This window comes from Peromyscus eremicus, chromosome 1 (assembly GCF_949786415.1).
Source record: "Peromyscus eremicus chromosome 1, PerEre_H2_v1, whole genome shotgun sequence".
NCBI lineage: Eukaryota > Metazoa > Chordata > Mammalia > Rodentia > Cricetidae > Peromyscus > Peromyscus eremicus.
The window spans coordinates 160,205,449-160,226,197 of NC_081416.1; the positions used below are offsets into that span (position 1 = coordinate 160,205,449).

General features: G+C 40.4%; 1 pseudogene; it reads left to right on the plus strand.

Moving 5' to 3' along the window:
• The first annotated feature begins 1,904 nt into the window (after positions 1-1,904).
• On the plus strand, positions 1,905-19,937 carry LOC131922503 (large ribosomal subunit protein eL13-like; annotated as a pseudogene).
• The last annotated feature ends 812 nt before the right edge of the window (positions 19,938-20,749 follow it).

The window sequence follows — 20,749 nt, forward strand, 5'->3', positions numbered from 1 at the left end:
CGGCACCTCTTTACAAGTCATCAAAAGTCACCTCAAGTGGGATCCCTCTTCCTCTGAAACCCACAGTGCCCTGTATTTTCCTCCTGAAGAACAGAATGCATTCTGCCTCATGGGAATTGGTGCTCATTTTCTGTGTCATCTCCCATTAGCGTCCAGGCACTGAGGGCCAAATTTCTATCTGCCATGGTATGTTATTGTTAGGCAATCAGTAAGAATTTATGCAACTGAAGCATGAAGACACAGGAGACTGCCTCATACATCAGCACTTCCCAATTGTGAGTACAAAAGTACTTGTCATCTCTCAAAACCTAGAAATAACCAACTGATTGTGGCCTATACCTGTCCCATTTCAAGAAAAGATGCCTGTTCTGTGAGTTTCAGGCCTTGAAAATTAGAGAATTATTCAGAAGAACTCTTGTAAGAAAAGAAATGTATATCCTTGAAGATCACCACAAGCATGTACTGCATGTCCAAATACTTGAAAACCTTTCATGATGGAGCTTTTTAGGTGTGCACAAAGCAAGAGCTTTTTCTTAAAGACAAAAATGTAGTTATTAGAATAAACTCTTCTGACTTAGTTAAAATACTTTTAGGTACATAGTCTCTCCACTATGTTCTCATACATTCTAGGGAAGCATCCGTTCTCCACTCACTCACAAGGAATCAGAACTCTGAAGAATTACTTTGAGTAAGAGATAAAATTAGAAGAGCTGGAAATACACCAGGAAACGTGCCTTTTACTCAAAGCTGGAACACTAGTGACTGCATGTGCTCAGAGACAGATGATCTGGAATGGATTGACTTTGTGATGAGAAAGAAATAGGCAGTGTGTTTAGAAGAGGAGCTGCCCCAGGGAGGTCAGTTTGCTTACATGAATCCAACCTAAGGTGAGAAGCCCCAGCTCTTCTTGAACAAAGGAGTTCCTCCTCGTTCTCCATATAACAGTAATCAGGCTCTCCATTCTGAACAGGGATTATAATGTGAGTAACGTGATATTCTTCCTTTTCCTGCCAAGAGAAAACAGCTTGTTTAATTCCCTGGCACTGTCAGTCCCACTCTCTCATAACACAAGTAAGTGAAGTTCCCACCCCAGTGAATGACTCTCATCTTTCTCCCTCACCTCAGTGTTTCTCCACCTTAACTGCTCCAGTGCTTTGCTGTGCTGGAGACGGCATATGAAAAGCCTGACGTGTTGCCAGTGGAATCTGTGCTGGAGGTACCCAAGAATGAGGACATCAATCCCTCCGGGCCTGCCCCACCGGATAATCTACTAAGCCTGCCTTCTGTGGGCCAGTGAGAAAACAACCCTTGTGTCCCGAGGGCAGACTTTATGGTGTATGCATGTCATGTTCTCACCCATCCAACTGTTACTGGTTCTTATAATACTCCTACTCTATTTGTTCTTTATGATTTTCTTTCTCTCTCCTGCGGTGGTTTCCATGAAATTAGAAATGATACTGAGATTGTACAATGGCAGGAGTTAAAGCTGTTATGTAGATCATGGGGAAAACCCAGAAGGCTGGTGGCAGAAGACTGTAGATGGAGTGACATATAGATAGGATAAAAGACAAGAGTTGTCCAGAGCTAGTTAGAAGACAACTTGATGAATTACAGAGAGATGAAGAAGAACTTAAGCTGAGAGGAAGCTGGCAGTCTGGTACTTTAAACCATTGCTTATACTTCTGTGCTTTCTGAGAAACTTGCAAGTAGATGGCCTCTGGGGTGATTATCAGATGGTCTGATAATTATTAACCTGCAAAAGAATAAGCTGGTATGCTTTGGCTTTCTTCCTGGGAACTTCTATGTGCAATCAAGGGGCACGGGTACACTTTGCTGATTTACAAAAAGAACTTTTGAAACTATTGTGGAGAATCCAATCACCTGTTGAATTTTCTCACCCCTATTTCCTTGTATTATTACAATAAAAGACTGGGGTTGAATTGGATCAGGAGAAGAAGGAAGAGAAAACGCACAGATCTGACAAGACTTGCCAGCTTGCACCAACTCCTGTGTCCCAGTTTTTTCTTGTGCCTGCCAGACATCCCTGCCCTTTGAGACCCTCAAAACTGCTGAGGCTGGTCCCTGGCATTGCTGGGTACTGTATGAAGGCAGAGAGGGTAAGATGAACCTGATATTATGTCCCTCTTAGTACATCCTGGCCTAGGTTCTTCCCTGAAGCAGTCAGTAGGTCTGCTCTGGGGTCGTGAGGTGTTTAATTTATATTCCAAGGCTTACCACAGAATAGGTGGTCAGACCAGGCCACAGAAGGAATCAAGTCCTCCTCCTTTTAGAATTAGTTAATATGCCTGTCTCCATGATTCGTACCTGACATTCTGCTTGCCAGCCTGCCTACTTTTACTTCAATGTCTCACTCTGTATGTGAGCCAGGTTTGAACTTGTAGGAAGCCTCTAGCCTCACTTTGCCAATGACTGGGGTTACAGGCATTAGCCACAACTAGAGTGAAAATTTCTAACCATAGCATTGAAGCAAATTGTTCAATTCAAGGGACTCTGAAAAGCAACCAATTGCAAAATCATCAAATTCAAGGTGGCCAGGCCTTGCCATCCATGGTTCCTTCTGTGGAGTGATATGTATAGACACAGCCCCTGGATATGTTTTCTGGGAGTCATGGGAAGCCAAGGGGAAAGAAACAGTCTGAGATCAAGAAGGAGTTTTCATATCTTTACCAGGGTACCACATAAGACACCACATGTTTCTACTCCTTTCTTGGTGTTCTTCTTTGCAGAATGGAGGAATCAATCCTATAAATCCTTTGGAAGGACCACAGGGTGGAGGCCTTAGGAGTTCTGAACTGCAGTGGAAAAGGGAGAGAAGTCTGAGGTTACAGGGCCTGGTGTCCCTGAGCAGAACTCAACCTGGCAGCCTGGAGGAAAAACACAGAGTCATCTGCATTCTCTCCAGCGGCACATTCCACACTTTCAGGCCCCGTGATGGAACCACAAAGCAGGCAGGGATTTTCTTCTCCAAGCTCTGGCCACAGCTGGCTGTGAGCTGTGAGCGTGGACTTTACCAGCTTGAGTGGATGGAACAAAATATTTCTAGGTGTGACTATGAGTTCACAGACTCAGTGGGCAAAGTCACCTCTCAACTCAAGTGGATAACATGAAGGCACATGGGAGCTAAACAGGACAAACAGGCAGAGAAAATGCAAACTTTGGCTGTGTCTCTCTGGGTATAAACAAATCTTCTTTATCTGTGGTTCATACGTCCAGGTCTGCTGGCTTCTAGACTCTCAAGTCTGGACTTACATTTCCCTGGGTTCTCATGGGTTTGAGACTAAGTCTCTAAAAAGTAGCTTCCATGGTCTGTGCCTTTCAGACACAGACTGACTCAAATTACCAATATTCCAGAGCTTCCATATTGAAGAAAGCCTGTTGTGATCATGTTCAGCCATGTAGACCACTGTACTCAAGAGCTCTGAGACCAAGAGAAACCCTATCAAATTTTAATAGGTTGCAGACAGCATAGAAATGTACAGAGACTTATCTCAAGGTCACAATACCACAGCTTGTCTCTAATAGGGCATGTTGTAAGTATTGGTAAGATCCTTGAGACCCCAGAATTGCAGGGCAATCCATATAAACATACCACCTGGAGAAGCTGCAGCCCAAGACTCAAACTGTTTGTGAAAATGGTGCACTTGGCCCAGCAAAGTTCCAGGGCAGATTTCTCGACTTATCTTGGACCAGTAAGCCCTTTCCTAATTATTTCTCCAAGCCCAATAGGAACTGAACAGCATCCTCCTGCTCCTTCATTACATTATTCGGATGTGTAGATTGCTGAGTTCAGAAGGCTCAAGGCTGGCAAAGGCTGATTCTCTTACTTGTATCTGGAAATGTGTGAATTGCTGACTGCACAGGCTCATGGCTGGGAAAGGCCGATTCTGTCACCTGTGCCTAATTGAGACAGAACATTGCAATTTGGCTTGCAGCTCTTCCTCGTTCAAGAAGAGATTTTGACTCTTGCAAGGCAAGACAAGAATCATCCAATACTTTAGAAAGATCTGAAAAGCCAGGCCTGGTGATGTACACTTGGAATTTCAGTATTTGCTTGCTGAGGTGGCAGGATCTCAAGTCAAGTCTATTTAGGCTGTAAAAGGAGATGTTACAAATGAAACAAACAACATAAACCAAATGAGATGAGATACTTGAGAACTTTTTTCAGCAATATTTGTGTAATTTTCCCTTTAAAATCCTTTATGTATGAACTGTGAGTGTGTTTGCACATGTCCATGATCTGTGTTTGTTTTTCAGAATGTCCATGCTGATGTGTGAGCAAGGATGCACAGGTGCTTCAGCACATCTGCAGATGTGAACTGACTACCTGGAGTGCTGATCTTCCCTGGCCCCTTTGATCCAACAGAATCTCGTCTGTGCTTCTGTGTCTGCCCAGCTAGCTGTGCCGTGAGAAACCAGGTCTTCTCCTGTCTCCCTGTCCCATCTCACGTGAAAAGATCCTTGAATGTAGAGGTGGCCAACCACACCTCATTGTCACGTGCTTTCCATCTCAGGTTCTGACACTGTCACTGCTAGCGCTTAACCCAGAGTCATCAGCTCTCTGACTCTACTTGAGGATTTCCTGTGAGAGTCTACCAAATGCTGAAAACATAATCTCATGCACCTGAAATTCTGTTGCCCTCACATCTCTCCGTTATGTCCTAAGATTATCTGAGATTCTGACTTTCATAAAGTAACAATGCACAGCACATTCCTTATAATGGAACATGATTCAGTATTTTCTTAATGTGCTTCTTCAAATCTCTACAGAGCTCAGAAAAGATGAGGATCTGAATTCAAACAAGTTTTGAGGAAACTTGTCTGGCTTAAAGGTTATTTTGACAAGACAGTCAGATGGCAGGAAGGAACGAGACAACACTCATCACATGAGGTTACCATGGCAAAGTGGATTCATGGAAGCAAACGGCTGAGGACATGGACAAGGGGAAGGGGTGTTCTCTGTGTTGCTCAGTGCTCTAGACCTCAGACACCTGTGTACCAGCACCGCCTTACTTTACTGGAGAGCTGCAGTCTCAGTTTTGTGTGGCTGACCCAGATGAAATGGGAAACACTTATAAACAAGTCATTTCCAAGCCATGGACCTGTGGTGACTCACCTGGGCTTCTTACTACCTTAGTCTCTCCACAATGAGTGTCTGCTGAAGGGGTGGGGGTTATCTCCTCAATGGCTTCCTGTGGGCCACACACCACTGTTTGTTTCACAGGTTTACTTCCTCCTGAAGGCTCTTCAGACTTTGTAGATGTTGGTGTCAGGATGGGGCCCACCTTTCCACAACGCACAGGTCTATGCAAAAGAGAGCTGAATTTGGCGAAGTCTGGGGAGTTTTGTCTGAGATTTCTTCTATCCTCCCAGAATGCCTTGTTTTTTGCCTCTTCCTCTTCTCTTTTCTTCTACAGAAAGAGAAACAGATTTAAGCTAATTTTCCAAATCCCAGAAGAAAAAGCTTTACCAGCAAAGAGATGAACAATGTGTAGGTCTGTTTAGGTCTGACATCTCAGCACAAGGTCCATGCTCACCTTCATAACACTGGTGCTATGGAGAACAGCTACCACCACCTTAGTCAGCTCCTATATAGCCATCTTCAGTAACCACTAAGACTCAATATTCTCAGCACCCTACTGCACTTTGCATGTGTGTGTGTGTGTGTGTGTGTGTGTGTGTGTGTGTCTGTGTGTGTGTGTGTGTGTGTGTGTGTGTGTGTGGTTGTCTGGATAAAGTGCATGTGTGTTCAAGTGAGTGTGGAGCCTATCCATTGCATCCCAGACTAGTGAGCTCCAGTCTTACACTATGTAGCTGACTCAGATGCAATGGGAAACACTTATACACAAGTCTGCCATGTCATGGACCTGTGGCGACTCACCTGGGCTTTTCCCCATCTTAGTCTCCCCATGATGAGTGTCTGATGATGATGTGGTGGGGGTTATCTCCTCAAAGGCTTCCTGTGAGCCACAAACCACTAGTGGTTTAATAGATGTGTTTCCTCCTGAACATTCTTTAGCCTTTTTCAATGCCAATGTCAGGTTGGGTCCCACCTCTCCACTCCTATCTTTATCGCTGCCATCCTCTATCCTATTTAGAAGGAAGCACCATTTTCCAAGTGCTGTGGAGTTTTGGAGGATATTTCTTATATCCTCCCTGAAGGACTTGTTCTTTGCCTCATCCTCTTCTGTCTTCCTCTACAGAAAGAGAACAGGATTCAGGCTAATACTTCAAATCTCATAAGAAAAAGCCTTGTCAGCAAAGAGATGAACAAAGTGTAGTTCTGTTTGGGTCTGACATCTTAGCATAGCATTCATGCTCACCTTCATAACCCTGGTACTATGGAAAAAAATGACCACTCCCTTACTCAGTTGCTGTATAGCTGTCTTCCATATGAACTATGTCTCAATCTTCTTTACATGTGTATGAGTATGTGTGTGTGTGTATGTGTGTGTGTGCGTGTGCTGACCTGTATGGGTGCAAGAACATTGTGCTTAAGTGAGTGTAGAGCCTGTTCATTGGATCAGAGATTCACTGAAACAGCACAACCCAGGACATAGGTTGACCAGGTGACACACAATCTTCCAGCCTCCATGCTCACACACTGATTTATCTGCCAGGTATCCTTCATACTCCTTGGTATACTGCTTTAGGTGTTTGCTCTTCAGGTTCTCAGCTCTTTTGTAAACCATATTTACAGTCTGTAGTACAAAACCCCAGAATAGAGAATTATAATGATTCTAATGTCAGAAAAAAAGGAAAGAAAACAAGTGAGGAGAGGCACCAGAACCCCACTCCCTGCCATCCCTCTATTCTGTCCTGCTATGCTGAGGCAACATCAGTTCCCATCTTACCCAGGGTTATGATCTGTTGCTTTTCTCTAAGTAGCTCCCTGCTTCTCTGGAGATATTAGGTCAGCCACATAGACAATGAAGACACACCCTGAAGATTTTGAAGCTTTTTTCATGGGCAAGATAGTTTTGATATTCTGGGAGATTTCTGAGGTTCTTCACAATGAGTCTAAAGGAGTAGAGCAGAGTGACTAAGATATACAGAAAAGTTCCAAATGTCTAATTGAGGTCCTGAGGAAATTTGATCTCTGCATGCAGGGTCTCAGGAATTCCTGTAGTGAGAAGAGGCACACCCTGAAATCCCAAAACCCTTTTCCTCCCAGTATCCAGAGAGAGAAAGACCCTCACTCTTCTATCAAATGGTACATTCAGCAAACATCAGCTATCAAGAAGTATAGCTAAGCTGACATGGTGCATGACTGTCATCCCAACACTTAGGAGGCAGCAGATAGAGTTTGTGGATCCACAGAACCTTGAGGAAACGGACCATCCTCCTGAACTTGAAAACAGGAAACAGACAGTGGTCTCTTTCTTCCATTCCCAATAAACATATGGATCTTTGCTTATACAGCACCTTAGTGTATTGTTTCCCAACAGGACACAACATCACTTCAAAGAGCATTAAATAATGACAGGAGAAACTGAGAATGCTCAGAGCTAGGGGAGCTATGCTGTGGAAACTTGGAGAGATGGTGCACCCAGGAAGGCTACTAACCTGCTTCAACCCTTGCATCAGGCCAAGAATCAGGAAAGATTCACAATTGTATCAGAAACTTTTCTTGAGTGGAGGGTGTGATCAGAAACTGAGCATGACAAACTGATGTCTGAGAAGACACATGAGTGTCCTGGTAAGAGTGATTTGTCTTTGGAAGGGAGAGGAAATGAGAGGGATGTTTACTATGATCTTAAGAGACTGCCTTCACCTTGCAGAATACCAACAATGGAAAACAAACGAACAAAAAAACCCATGTTCTAGGAGTTGTACAACTTGAGAAATGCAAACTGTGGTACCTGAGTTTATCTCTAAACCTGAGCATTCCCTTCCTCTGTGGAACAGGAAGGTAATGTACCTAACCAGCACACACAGTCTTCTGAAGATCAATGGAGTCATGCCCAGAGAACTCCTCTCCAGTGCCTGAGCTCCTTTGAGTCACATGCATACATCTCCTTAGGTTCTGTTTAACCAAACACAGGGCTAGGTATGACTGGTGGGACCTTTACTGTCTTTTCCTTCCTCAAACACACAATGTTCTTGTCACTGAGACTATAGGAGTCACTCCCTGGTGACAGCTCTGCAATCTTGTATTTATTCTGCCTACCCAAGTGTGATGAACAGCCCAGGGACTGTGCTGAGGAACTCCGATTGCAGATGGTCCATAGTCCTCTGGTGACTGTGTAGCTACAGGAAAGGCTAACCTCTTTTCTATACCATTCAGCAGACTACAGGATGAAGAGAAGTGGTATCTGTGCTCTGACACCGACAGCAATACACCTACAACTGGCTGCTTGGGCAGAGATAGTGCAGTTAAAACATCAAGGCAGACACATCCTGTTTACCCTGCCAACTCTTTTGTCTAAAAGCTGGGTGCTGTGGGTCCAAGCTCAAGAACTACTTCTCCTACTCATGAAATCTCTTATTTGTGATACCATCACCATTGTTTCTCATGTCTTTGAACAGTAAGAAAAAACACATGTGTGAGCTGCCAGAAATCTGATTAAAAGATGACTTTGTCAAGTTCCATAAGGTCAACAAGGGTGAGAATCATGAAGAAGAGGACAGGATGATTGAGGAATCAGTAGTGGGAAAGGAGATGGAAAGTGCAGGTTCTCTCTTTAAAATTTTATGATCTATCACAAATGCTTCTTCTGTGAGTCTTTGTTCTTGCAAGGCTGCTGCCATTTTTACCACATTGTTCTTCAGTTTGATTTAAGATTCCCAGGAAAGTTTATTGGTGATGTCAATATTCTGCCCAAGGAGCTTAAAAACTGAAACTGCTCTTGGGTTGGGGGAATTACATCATTATGTCTGTGGATGGCATGACTGTTCTAAGATAGAAAAGAGAAAATGGGAAACATCAAAACCCATCTCCTGCTATCCTGCTATGCTGTCATCCTGCCTTTCCAGCAGTCTAGAACATGTGTGTGTGTGTGTGTGTGTGTGTGTGTGTGTGTGTGTGTGTGAGAGAGAGAGAGAGAGAGAGAGAGAGAGAGAGAGAGAGAGAGAGAGAGAGAGAGAGCTTTTCCTAAAGAAATCAGAGCAAACAAAACACCACATTGATGATTCAGCTCAACAAATTTAGTGAACAAACTCAGCTTAGCATCCACTTACTATGGTAGTTACATGCTAGAGTAGAGATTAGGGTGTCTGTGGCCCCTGAAAACCCTGTGAAGGAGCTCTTAGGTAGCATTTAACTTAAGGAACAGACCTTACACATTGAGATTAGCATTAGAAGACTCTACACAGCTCTGAGTGGTTGTGCACACATCAGAGGATTGTTCATAAGCTTAAAACCAGCAGTTACCACGTAGGCTTCTCTTGATATTACCAAGGCAATTAGAGAGCACCCAAGCTAGGAGGAAACTCTACTCATGCCTTCCACAATGCAATCCCAGCTAGAAGCGAAAAAGATTTGTGATGGGGCACCCTCAGTCATTTAATTAGTATCTATGATACTTACGTTTTCAAGAGCAAATCAGTGACATTGAACAAGGAAAATTCAGTACTGATATTTAAAGATTCCAGGAACTAAGGTTCAGAAGCAGCAGAAGAAAAAAAACCCTTTGGGAACTGTGAGCTCCGTGGACCACAGCATTGCACAAGCCTTTCTTGAACCTTTTCCAGGGAGTCGGGGTGTTTGAGAGCAGAAGTACAATGCATTCTAGAGACAAACTCTCACAGTATTGACCTGCTTTCTGTGATCACAATGCTAATGAAAGACAAAGTGAGACATGAGCACTAGGGAGCAAAAAAGTGAGGTTCATTAGTTTAAACACAGAAAAAGGCAGCAGGCCTTTAAATTTGCCACATATGATTGCATACAAATGACCTCTCTTTTTAGCAGCAATGAGACTTACCTCCTTTGGGGCTCCAGCAATGAAAGGTCTTTTAATACCTGGACAGCTCTGTTGATCTGAGAGCCACAGCTTTACAATAGCACCTCTCATCAGATACAAGTTGTTAAGAACGCAGCTACTTTGCTTCTCCAATAATCAATGTTAATTTATGAATTGCTAAAGCAATGACCACTATGGCCATGGAAATACAGGCTTTAATCCTGCAATTTGATGGTTGAGGTAGTAGTCACAACCTGAATTCAATTTTAATTGAAAAGCTGGGATTAAATCAATTCTTTTCAAGAATTTACAGTGGAGATCAATTCAAGATAGCAATGGCTCCTGGCATCCCCAAGCCCATGGAGCAGCTCCAAGGAGGCTGAGAGACTCAAGGAGACTCAGAGCAGGGATGTGGCAGGAGAGGATGAGTCTGAGAGAGCCTGGTAATGCAGAAACCGTTTAAAAAGGCAGGTCTTATGGGACCTTTTAAAAGTGTTCTCATGAAATTGAAAAAAAGATGGCAGAGCAGAGCTCCATGCATGAGCCAGAGAGAAGTGAACCTAGAGCTGTTGAAGCTCACACTAATGGAGATGGAGAATGGTTCACTTTCTGCATTAGGTTTCCTCAAAAGTCCTCCAGGGACTGTGCTGTAGCTGGGGGCCATGTTGGTGTCCATAGTCCATGGTGCCACAAGAAAACCATGTTGAAGACAGTGAGCTGTGCTGTCACTGGTTGTTCTAGGCAAGGAAGCTTCTTTTGCAGTGGTGTCTACGACTGTAGACTCAAAGTAACAAAAGTCACCTGTACACAGATTGGACAATAAATTATTTTGTTACTGAGTTAATATTTGGGAAAAGAGACATTGGTGATTGGTGGAAATGTGATTTATTCTTTAATCAAGACCTCTAAACAGCATGTTCTGATTTGAATCACATCAGAATTAATCAATATAAAGAAAAAATATTATGTAAGCTCTGAGGATTTTTTGAAAGCCTGGGAATCAATCAAAGAGATTCTCATTTGTGAAGTAAATCTCCCACCACTGAGCTATATCCTCCAACATTCTCCATACTCTAACTTATTTGTTTTTTTAATTTTTACTTTTACATTTTTCACATTTTATCAAGGTATATTCTTTTCTCATCTAATATATCCTGACTCTAGCTTCCCCTCCCTCTACTCCTCCACATTCTTCCCCATTTTCCTCCCCTCCTGATCCACCCCTTTTCTGTCCCTCATTAGAAAAGGACAGGTTTCTAAGAGATAACAAACAATAATAAAATATAAGATACAACAACAACAACAAAAAAAAACCCACCACATTGAAACTGGAGAAGAAAAACCAACAGAAGTAAAAGAGCCCAAGAGAAAGCACAAGAATCAGAAACACACCTGTTCACACATCAAGAGTTCCATAAAATATTAAACTGAAAGTTAGAATATGTTTGCAGAGGACCCGGTGCAGTCCAGAGTAGGCCCTGTGATTGCTACTTCAGTCTCTGTGAGTTCATATGAGCTTTGCTGGGTTAACTTAGGTGGCTTTGATTTCCTGATGTCCTCTGTCCCCTCTGGATTTTTTGCTCTTTCTTTATCCTCTTCTTTAGGGTTCCCTGAGCTCTGAAGGGAGAGATTTGGTGTAGAAAAACCATTTAGAGCTGTGCATTTCATGGTCTCTCTGTGCGTAATGTCTGGCTGTGGGTCTCTGTATTTGTTCCCATCTGCTGCAGGAGGAAGCTTCCCTGATGATGGCTGAATTATGCCTATTATCCGTTCTTCATTGTCATATAAACATATAACAATGCACAGCTGATATTTTCATAGTACTCATAGTTCCATTTCACTGGAAAACATCCTGGAATTTCTAAGCCGTCTTGGTTAATGGAAGACTAGTTAGCTCATAGCTTATCATTTTTTTATAATTGAAATGTTATCTTCTATTTTTCTTTCTAGAATAAGTTTATACTATTTTTGTTCATCAGAAGGCTTCTCCAATCTTTTTCAGTGCTTTTATTCTGTGAAATCTTTCAAAGAAAATAAGTTCCCACCTCTATCTTTATGTCAATCATCTGCCGATATCTCGGTGCTAATAAGATGCAATGAGTAGGAGGTTTGGTCTCATGTCCCTCATTCTATATCGTAGAATAATTTGGAATATAATATGTAATGACCACATGGCTTGATTTACCTATCTGCGCAAGGGGACTCAACATTTGTCACATCATTTTTGTGGTGCTCCATGTCTGGGGCATCTGGCCCTTGACTGTAGCTGGAGTTTTTCCGGTCCTGCCTGGCCCACAGTCAGGACAAATCTCTCACCTGCCAGTTTCGCAGCCTCTCAGACCCAACCAAGTAAACACAGAGACTTATATTGCTTACAAACTGTATGACTGTGGCAGGCCTCTTGATATCTACTTCTTCTATCTTAAATTAACCCATTTCTATTAATCTATACTTTGCCACGTGGCTCGTGGCTTACCGGTGCCTTACATCTCCGTTGTCATAGCGGTGGCTGGCAGTGTCTCTCTTTACTCAGCCTTCCCATTCCCAGAATTCTCTTCTCTGCTTGCCCTGCCTATACTTCCTGCCTGGCTACTGGTCAATCAGCATTTTATTTATACAGAGTGATATCCACAGCACTTGACTATTTTCAGTCTCTTAATATTCCTTAGAGTAGAGATCCTGTGTCCTTCTGATGGTTCTGTGATGTCCCCCTGTCCTTTCCCCTAGAAAATTAAGTCTGATTTTGCCCCACCTTTCAACACTTTCAGACCTGGCCTGTTAAGATACCTACTGCAGGATCCCAGTCACAAAACTCTCCATCTTTGTCCTCTAATGTTATTTGAAAACAAACAAACATAATGATCTTGGCTAAAAAGGTATTATTTCTGTTGTGTCACTTTTCAAATCATTCCCCCTTCTGGGTGGTACCTAGTTCTCTATCATGCATAATAAATATCCATCAGTGAGATGTGTTCATGATAACACGGACTCAGTATGTCAGTTTCACATGCTCTAAAAACTGCAAATTTCATTCCCCCTACTGCAATCTGTTCTCTATATACCCTGTACCAGTGTATACTGTGGACACTCATTGTCTCAATACACCAGTTGTTTACTACAGTGTAGCAACACAAAGTCAATGTTCCCTTTTTGTTCTAATAAAGAAGCTTTAGGATTCTGTTTTTATTTTGTTTTGTTGTTATTCTATCAAAACGCAGTTAAAACTCTGGCATTTGGATTAAATTACTGACCATCTTGGACCTTGAATCTCCACAGCAGCTTATACTGAATCGAACCAGCACTTTAGTGCACACGTTCCTCAAATGCATCACCATAGAGCTTCTCATTCTTGTCATTTCAACAATTCTAACTAAGTGGATAGAAGCCCTGCTACTGAGAAACTGTAGAGTGGTTTGCCTTAAGGATACATGACCGTAGATACTAGCTGGATTCAAAAGGGAAGCGAGAATAGAATGATTTTATTGAACATGTGGGAAGAGCTGAGGGAACTGGAGTTGTTATCTAGGAGCATGCTGGTTATGGAGATTTTACAGAAGGAGAAAAGTATCAAGATATAAGAGTTCCTGTGGAAACAGAATGTTCTCATCAGCAACGATATACATTCTTCTCTTAAACTCATAGGACACTAAATAATCTAAGCTTGTGATATTCACACAGCAAATCATTATTTAATTGATAATGTATTAATAAGACGCAAAGAGGTGGGCTACAGGTGATTCGGTGGCCAAGAGCATGAATGGCTTTTCCACAGGACCTGAGTTCATATCCCAGCACCCACATCAAGAGGCTCTCAACCACCTCTAACCTCAGCTCCTGAGAATCCAGTGTCCTGTTCTGGCCACAGACACTGCGTTCATGTGTATGTGTTAACAGATACATAGATATACACATAATTAAAGAAAAAATGAATCTCAGAGAAACAAAGGCATTGCAGATCATGATCCATTGTTGTTGTAGTCATAAGAATACAAACGTCATGGGTCTGATCTTGGCATTTTCACGCATCTGTCCCACTAACTCTCCCATAATTCATCCTTAGTGGGTTTATGTTAATTTTAAAAATTTAAGATAGCATAAGGAATATATTTTTGTTTGTTTTTCAACTTTGGAAAAATGGAAAACTCCTTCAAAGACCATATGTAATTTATTCAGAAGCAAAGTGCATTTGAATTTTCAGTAAAGATGTGGTTAGAAGAAGAAATGGATTCCATTTTCAGATATTCAAATGTACCACCTCTTATAAAGAATAAAATAAATGTTCACATTTTGATTCAGGAAAGGGAAGGGGCATTAGTGGTGTTTTAAATACATTTGAATAGATAATTTTACTTACTTAAAAACCATCCAAGTGGGGTGGTGGTGGAGCACGCCTTTAATCCCAGCACTAGGGGAGGCAGAGGCATGTAGATCTCTGTGAATTCGAGGTCTACTTGTTCTATAAAATGAGTTCCAGAACAGCCAGGACTGTTAAACAGAGAAACCTTGTCTTGGAAAAAAATAGATAGATAGACAGACAGACAGATAGATAGATAGATAATATCATCCAAATATTTACCCTAATCTCTTATAGCAAAATATCCAATGCCTGTCATTTTCTTGGATATTAACTTCTCTGAGTTGTATGGTACTTATTATTATTATTAAATTTTATATTATAGTTTTGACAAACTCAACTTCTTTGCCTGTTTGCTTTTGTATAATAGCTAATTATTTTAAATCTACAGAATATTATTTAAATCAGAAATAATATCCTTCCTACTTTCAAAAATAAACACTATATACTTTTTTTTAAAAAGGAAAATTTGCACAAGAGCATAGCTGAGAAATAAAAACAGCTTTAATTTTCACCCCTTCTTCATCATTTCATGTAAAATCTTTTTTTCACTGTCCATCTTGATTTTCTCAGTCCGAATTTCATCTTCTATTCTGCACTTTTACATCCTCAAATGACATTTGGAAATAAGGACAAAAATTTTTCAAGACTAGGGTCAGGAAGGAAGTTTTAATTCTGACACTGTGCTTCAGATATTATTAGCATTTGAAAGTCATGCTTATCAAAAGTAAAATGGGGGAACTTTTCACCATTTTCTGCTTAAGCTGTAGTATCTGTTTGATGAAAATCTGATATCCACTTATTGTTTCGAGATGCCTTTTACTAGAAGAGTGTCAGGCAAAGCACTCTGAATGCACTCATGCTATTTTTTCAATCCTTACTCTGCTACCCTATGTAGTAGGTAGTATCTTGATGCCCATTTTACAGGTAGATGAAACACATGTCAGATGGTGAGAACAAAATGTACAGAACAAATGCAGCAACTTAGAAAGCTTTCCATTTTTCAGTGAGATATATTCTTATCAATTCTTTTAAAACATCTGTAGATAGCCCAATAAATTGCAAGAATGACAATGAAACTGTGTGAAAATAAGACCCTTCTGAACAGCAAGGGAAAAAACAAAGTGAAGAATCAGTTTAAAGAACTGGAGAGAATCTTAGCTGACTGTACCTTTGACAGTTGGTAAATATCTAGAATCTATAAAAAAAAAAACCCGAAACAAACAAAAGAATAAATGTACAAACAAACTGAAAAGGTAATTTTCAAAAGATGAAATACAATACAAGAATTTAAAAAATGTGTGGAAATTGTTCAACATCTTTAGTCATCAGGAAAAGCAAATCAGACATTACTGAGAGTCTTCTCATCCTGTCATGAAGCTCTCACCAAGAGTCAAACAGTATCCATAGGCTAATGTCACCAATGTAATGTGAAGAGTCATCCAGAGCCTCATGATCTTCATCTGTTGGTGTAGTTTCAGGAGACTGTGTGATGTTTAAAATCATGGTGTGTCTTGCAGAAGTATATCATTGTGACAGGGCTGTAAAGTCACAGTGGATTTGAGTTCAGGCTTTCAGCCCAACACTGAACATGCCATATTATTTATTCTCATTGGCTCAGACTTCCCTGTTCAATCAAATCTATCTATCTATCTATCTATCTATCTATCTATCTATCTATCATCTATGTATCTATCTATCTATCTATGCATCTATGTATCTATCATCTATCTATCTATCTATCTATCTATCTATCTATCTATCTATCTAATCATCTCTGTCTCTTCCCAATTTTTATTCCTCATTTTTTATAAGATAGTTGTTAATCTAAGAACATTCCTTGGTTTGCACTATGATCATAAAGATTGCTCTTCAGATAGCCAAATAGTAACAGTCTATGATCTGGGAACTCATTAGTGATGGTGGTATTTAGACATAGAACACAAACTGTGATTGTTTCAAAATTCACTGAAGTCTACTCTTGTCTGTCCACCTTTGCAAAGGAACTTGGTAAAATGTTCAGTTCAAAAATTTCAAAAGAAATTAATTACTGAATAATTCAAATAGTGATCAAATTCTTCACAGAGACATAAGAATTATTTTAATAATACATTGCTACACAAGATAAAAAGCACTTTTCTTAAAGATCTTTTGAAAGTGAAATATTACATTGAATTTTTTTTTATCATGTTAGATATTGTCAAGGTGCTATGTAAGGGCACCACTGATTTCTCCTTCTCCTTTTTCTCCTCAACTTCTTTCTTCTTCTGTGTATGACTGGTAAATAAATAATAAATTTAAATCTCTTGATATTTTCATAAATATTCATGTACTCATAAATATTCATTGTAAATTCTGAGATTACAGGTGAGCGTCACCATACCTCACTCTTTACATATTATATATCTGGGTAGATTTCATTAATATATTAATATATGAGATTAGAAGATAATATTCATTTCAATCAGTTCATAATAGATGAATTTTCTGTTTATTAAACTACAAACTATGAATTATTTTAATATATTAAATACTTTCCAAGGGTTCTAGATGCAGGCAGTCCAAGATCTAGGTATCAGAAAATATTCATAGACAACCATTTCCTGCTGTATCTTCACATGTTGAGAAGAGTCTGCTTTCTCTCATTCTAGGGAATCGTCTCACCATGTAAGCTTCTGTGTTTTCTAATTTTATTGTTTATCATGACAAAATACTTGCCTACTGTAACTTAAGAGAAAGATATATTTTGAGACAACTGTAGTCATTTTGTCAGGAAAGCACGGAGATGGGAGTGGGAGTCATCTAGTCATAGTTGCACCTGCCTGCTTACATGTCTGCACTCACGGAAGCAGATACAGTCACTGCCAATGCTCAGCTGGATTGCTCCTTTTCAAACTTTTGATTCGTGTTGGGATCCAAGTCCATAGGATGATGTGATGATATTCAGGATGAATGTCTGTCCTTATGTCAACCTCTCTGACAAACCTTAAGACACAGGCCTAAAGGTGTGTCTTTTAGGTGATTCTAAATCCAGTCAATCTGTCAGTAATGTTTAACTAACATAGGCATACATCCTCTCAATCTATTCATCTCCAAACTGCCCAGTTCCAGGTGCTATTCAGTGCAAGACTAGAGCTTATTGTGACCAAAAATGTCAAATAAATGTTCCATCAAACAAGATATAGGCTTCCAGCTAGTACTCTGGGGATCACTATATCCAGGGCAGAGCAGACACTAGCCTTTGACATTGAAAATTAAGCTTCTATACAATGTTGTCTTAAATATGAGGCTCAAAAATATGAAGGAGTTTGTTACATATAATGTAATGAGAATATTATTAGAGCAATCAGTCTTGCTTGTGTATTAGAATTTCATTGGAATTTGGGAGCTGATGAAGAAGTAACTAGAGTAATAATAAAACCACAGCCAGGAACTGCTGCTGAGATCTATGCTTCTAGAACTTTCTCCCGAGTATTTATAAGCGAATTATGCAAATATTGGAATTCATATTAGGCTTTCATTTGTTTTCATCTTCACATAAGCTTACTTCTGAATCAGTTATGTTCTTAGGTGTTTAAAAAGTACATTAAAAAGCCAAACCCTGCATTTCTGCTCAGGTGCTCTCCTGCACAGGAGGCAGCCATGGCTCCTAGCCAGAATGGCGTGATCCTGACTGAAAACCCACTTCCACAAGGATTGGTAGCAGTGAACTTGGTTCAACAAGCCAGCACACAGAATCTGCAGATGCAAGTCCTGGAAGGCAAAAATGCCCAGCATTGCCCGTCGCCCTGCGTCAGGTCCCATCAGGCTCATAGTTAGGTGCCCTACAAACAAAGCAACGTCTAAGCTGGCAGGGGTTTCAGCCTGGAAGAACAAAAAGATGGCTTAGATCCATAAGAAAGTGGCTCACACTATCGGCATCGCTGTGGACCCAAGGAGGCGAAACAAATCCACTGAATCACAATAGGCTAATGTGCAGCACCTGAAAGAGTAGTATTCCAAGTTCATACTTTTCCTCGGAAGCCTTCTGCTCCAATGATGGGAGATAGTTCTGCTGAAAAGCTTACATTGGCCACTCAGCTAATAAGACCTGTGATCGCATCCAGAATGTCTACGAAAAGGAGAAAGCCAGTCATCACAGAAGAGAGGGATTTTAAGGTTTTGCCGGTCTTCAAATGGCTTGGGCCAATGCCGGCTCTTTGTATCCAAGCAAAAAGGGCAAAGAAAGCTGCACAGCAAGATGTTGAAAAGAAAAATTAAGGCACTATTGGAGTATTTAATAAATTTTCCATAAAGCAAAAAATAAAGCCAAACCTTTGCTTATAATGAAATAACTCTGTATTAATATCAGAAAGGAAAACTGCTAGAAGATATTAGCATATTAGTTGGAAAGAATAAACTGTATTCTAAGAAAATGTCATTGCTAGTTTTTCTACTTGGTGGCAAATCTAGACAGAGACTTCATTTACTTGAGTGGATTGTTTGGAAGAGCACTGCACAGGTCAGCAGGCTTGTTCACTGTCTGTTTGCATCTCTTGATAAAGGTCAATGTCCAATAAGCAGTTTATAATTTTACTCTGATGGGTTACATATTCACCAATTCCAGCAGTTCCCTGGGTGGTAAGAATTTTGTAGGTTAATGATGCCTTTTCTAAGTGCAGTGTGTTATCTCATACTCAGAAATAATATGGATGAAGTTCAGTCTCCAAGGAGGTAACTTAAACTCACAATGATGAAAGTAAATTGCTTTTATTTCTACAGGGAAAAGCAATTCTAGGAAGCATGCAGCTGCCTCAGCTGAATGTGTCATTCTCACATTACAGAAAGTTTATAGAAATCTATTTGAACATGACATTGTTAGACGTTTTATTAATCTTTGGGAAGTTAGAATTCTGCTAAATAAGATACCATGGACATGTATATTCATGCCTCTACATGGAAAAGTTCAACAAGAAAAGGCATACCGTATTATTCTACTTTATTTGAGAAACTCCCATGCATTATCCATCAATTCCACTCTTGATTACATACTCACAGAAGGTGAAGTCAGCCTGCTGAAGTGATGGCAACTGCCTCAGATTTATTACATTATTCACAGTAACATGAAAAGGGAAAAAGAGGAAGTATATCTGGATTCAGGTACACATTGCTTTGGCACCCAAGCCTACCTTTGAAATCTGGTCAGGAACCTTCCTAACCCAGTAATTGTTGCTTTTACCATGCCTGCAACCTAGCACCAGAGGACTGTGCCCTGTTCTGATGCCAGGTCTAGACATGGACCTTGTCCACACTGGCCTTGGTGTATTAGGTTCTTCTGAACTCAGGAGACCTGTAGTACCCCTCAAAGGCACCCCTTTTCTTAGTGGAGTGCCTTGAATATGTTCTTTTCTCCAGGGAAAATACTTCAAATAAGTTTAGTATTTTTCAATCCTTCCACCTTTGATAGATGTGGTGGTTTCCACCGCCCAAGAAGCAAAAAGATGTCAGCAGACCGGTAATGCCACTGCCACTTGGCAACACACAGATTAATAGAAATAGGTTGAGTTAAGTTATAAGAGCTAACTAACAAGAAGCTTAAGCCAAAGGCCATAGAGTTTGTAATTAATAAAAGCCTCTGAATAATTATTTTATAAGGAGCTGTGTGACCATGGGTGGGAGATATTAGTACCAACCACAGGGCTGGGCAGGACACAGATATACTTCCTTCCATAGTACATTTCCAAATTGTTCCCACAATTAACTTCAAAAGCTTAAGAAATCCATGGCAAAGTATAGTCATAACAACAACATCTGTCTACAGTGCCTCTTCTACATTAGGTGCAACTTGCTGCATCCAGGCTCAGCACTCCTCATCTGCCTCTCAAGGCCTGGAGGAATCTTGGAGATCCACTTGTCTCTAATCCTTCACTTGAGAGTTCTGAAGAAGCTGGATTCTGATGGCAGTGCCAGAGTGCAGAACTCAGCAATTTGTCTCTTGATTGGTTCTAGATCCAATCAAGTTGAAAATCAAGATTATCTATCAGAGGATGAAAGGTTTTAGTATGAAAAAACACACTCTGTGTTATATTGCACTGTACAGTAACTGTAGTTTATAATGGAACATTATACTGTTTATTTTAAAATAACATGAGATTTTTAATTTTTCACACAAAGCAATGGCAGACAGTTGAGGCAATAGATTTGCTAATTAAGCTGATTTAAATTTTCTATAATGTGTCCATTTGTTAAAGCTTAAAGCTTCATATTATCATCACCTTGATGTTTAGAATTGTTTTTCATTTAAATGAAAAGAAAACTTATAGAGAAGAAACTGAGGGTATAAATTGAGGTGTGAGCATTGGAAATTTTAAGTCATGTCTCCTCATTTCGACAGCAATTTTCTTACCCTCCAGGACAGGCATTGCTGCTCTTGATAATGGCTCCCAGGAAACATGTCCTAGAAAACTCTCTTTTCAAACCAAAGTTGAAGAAA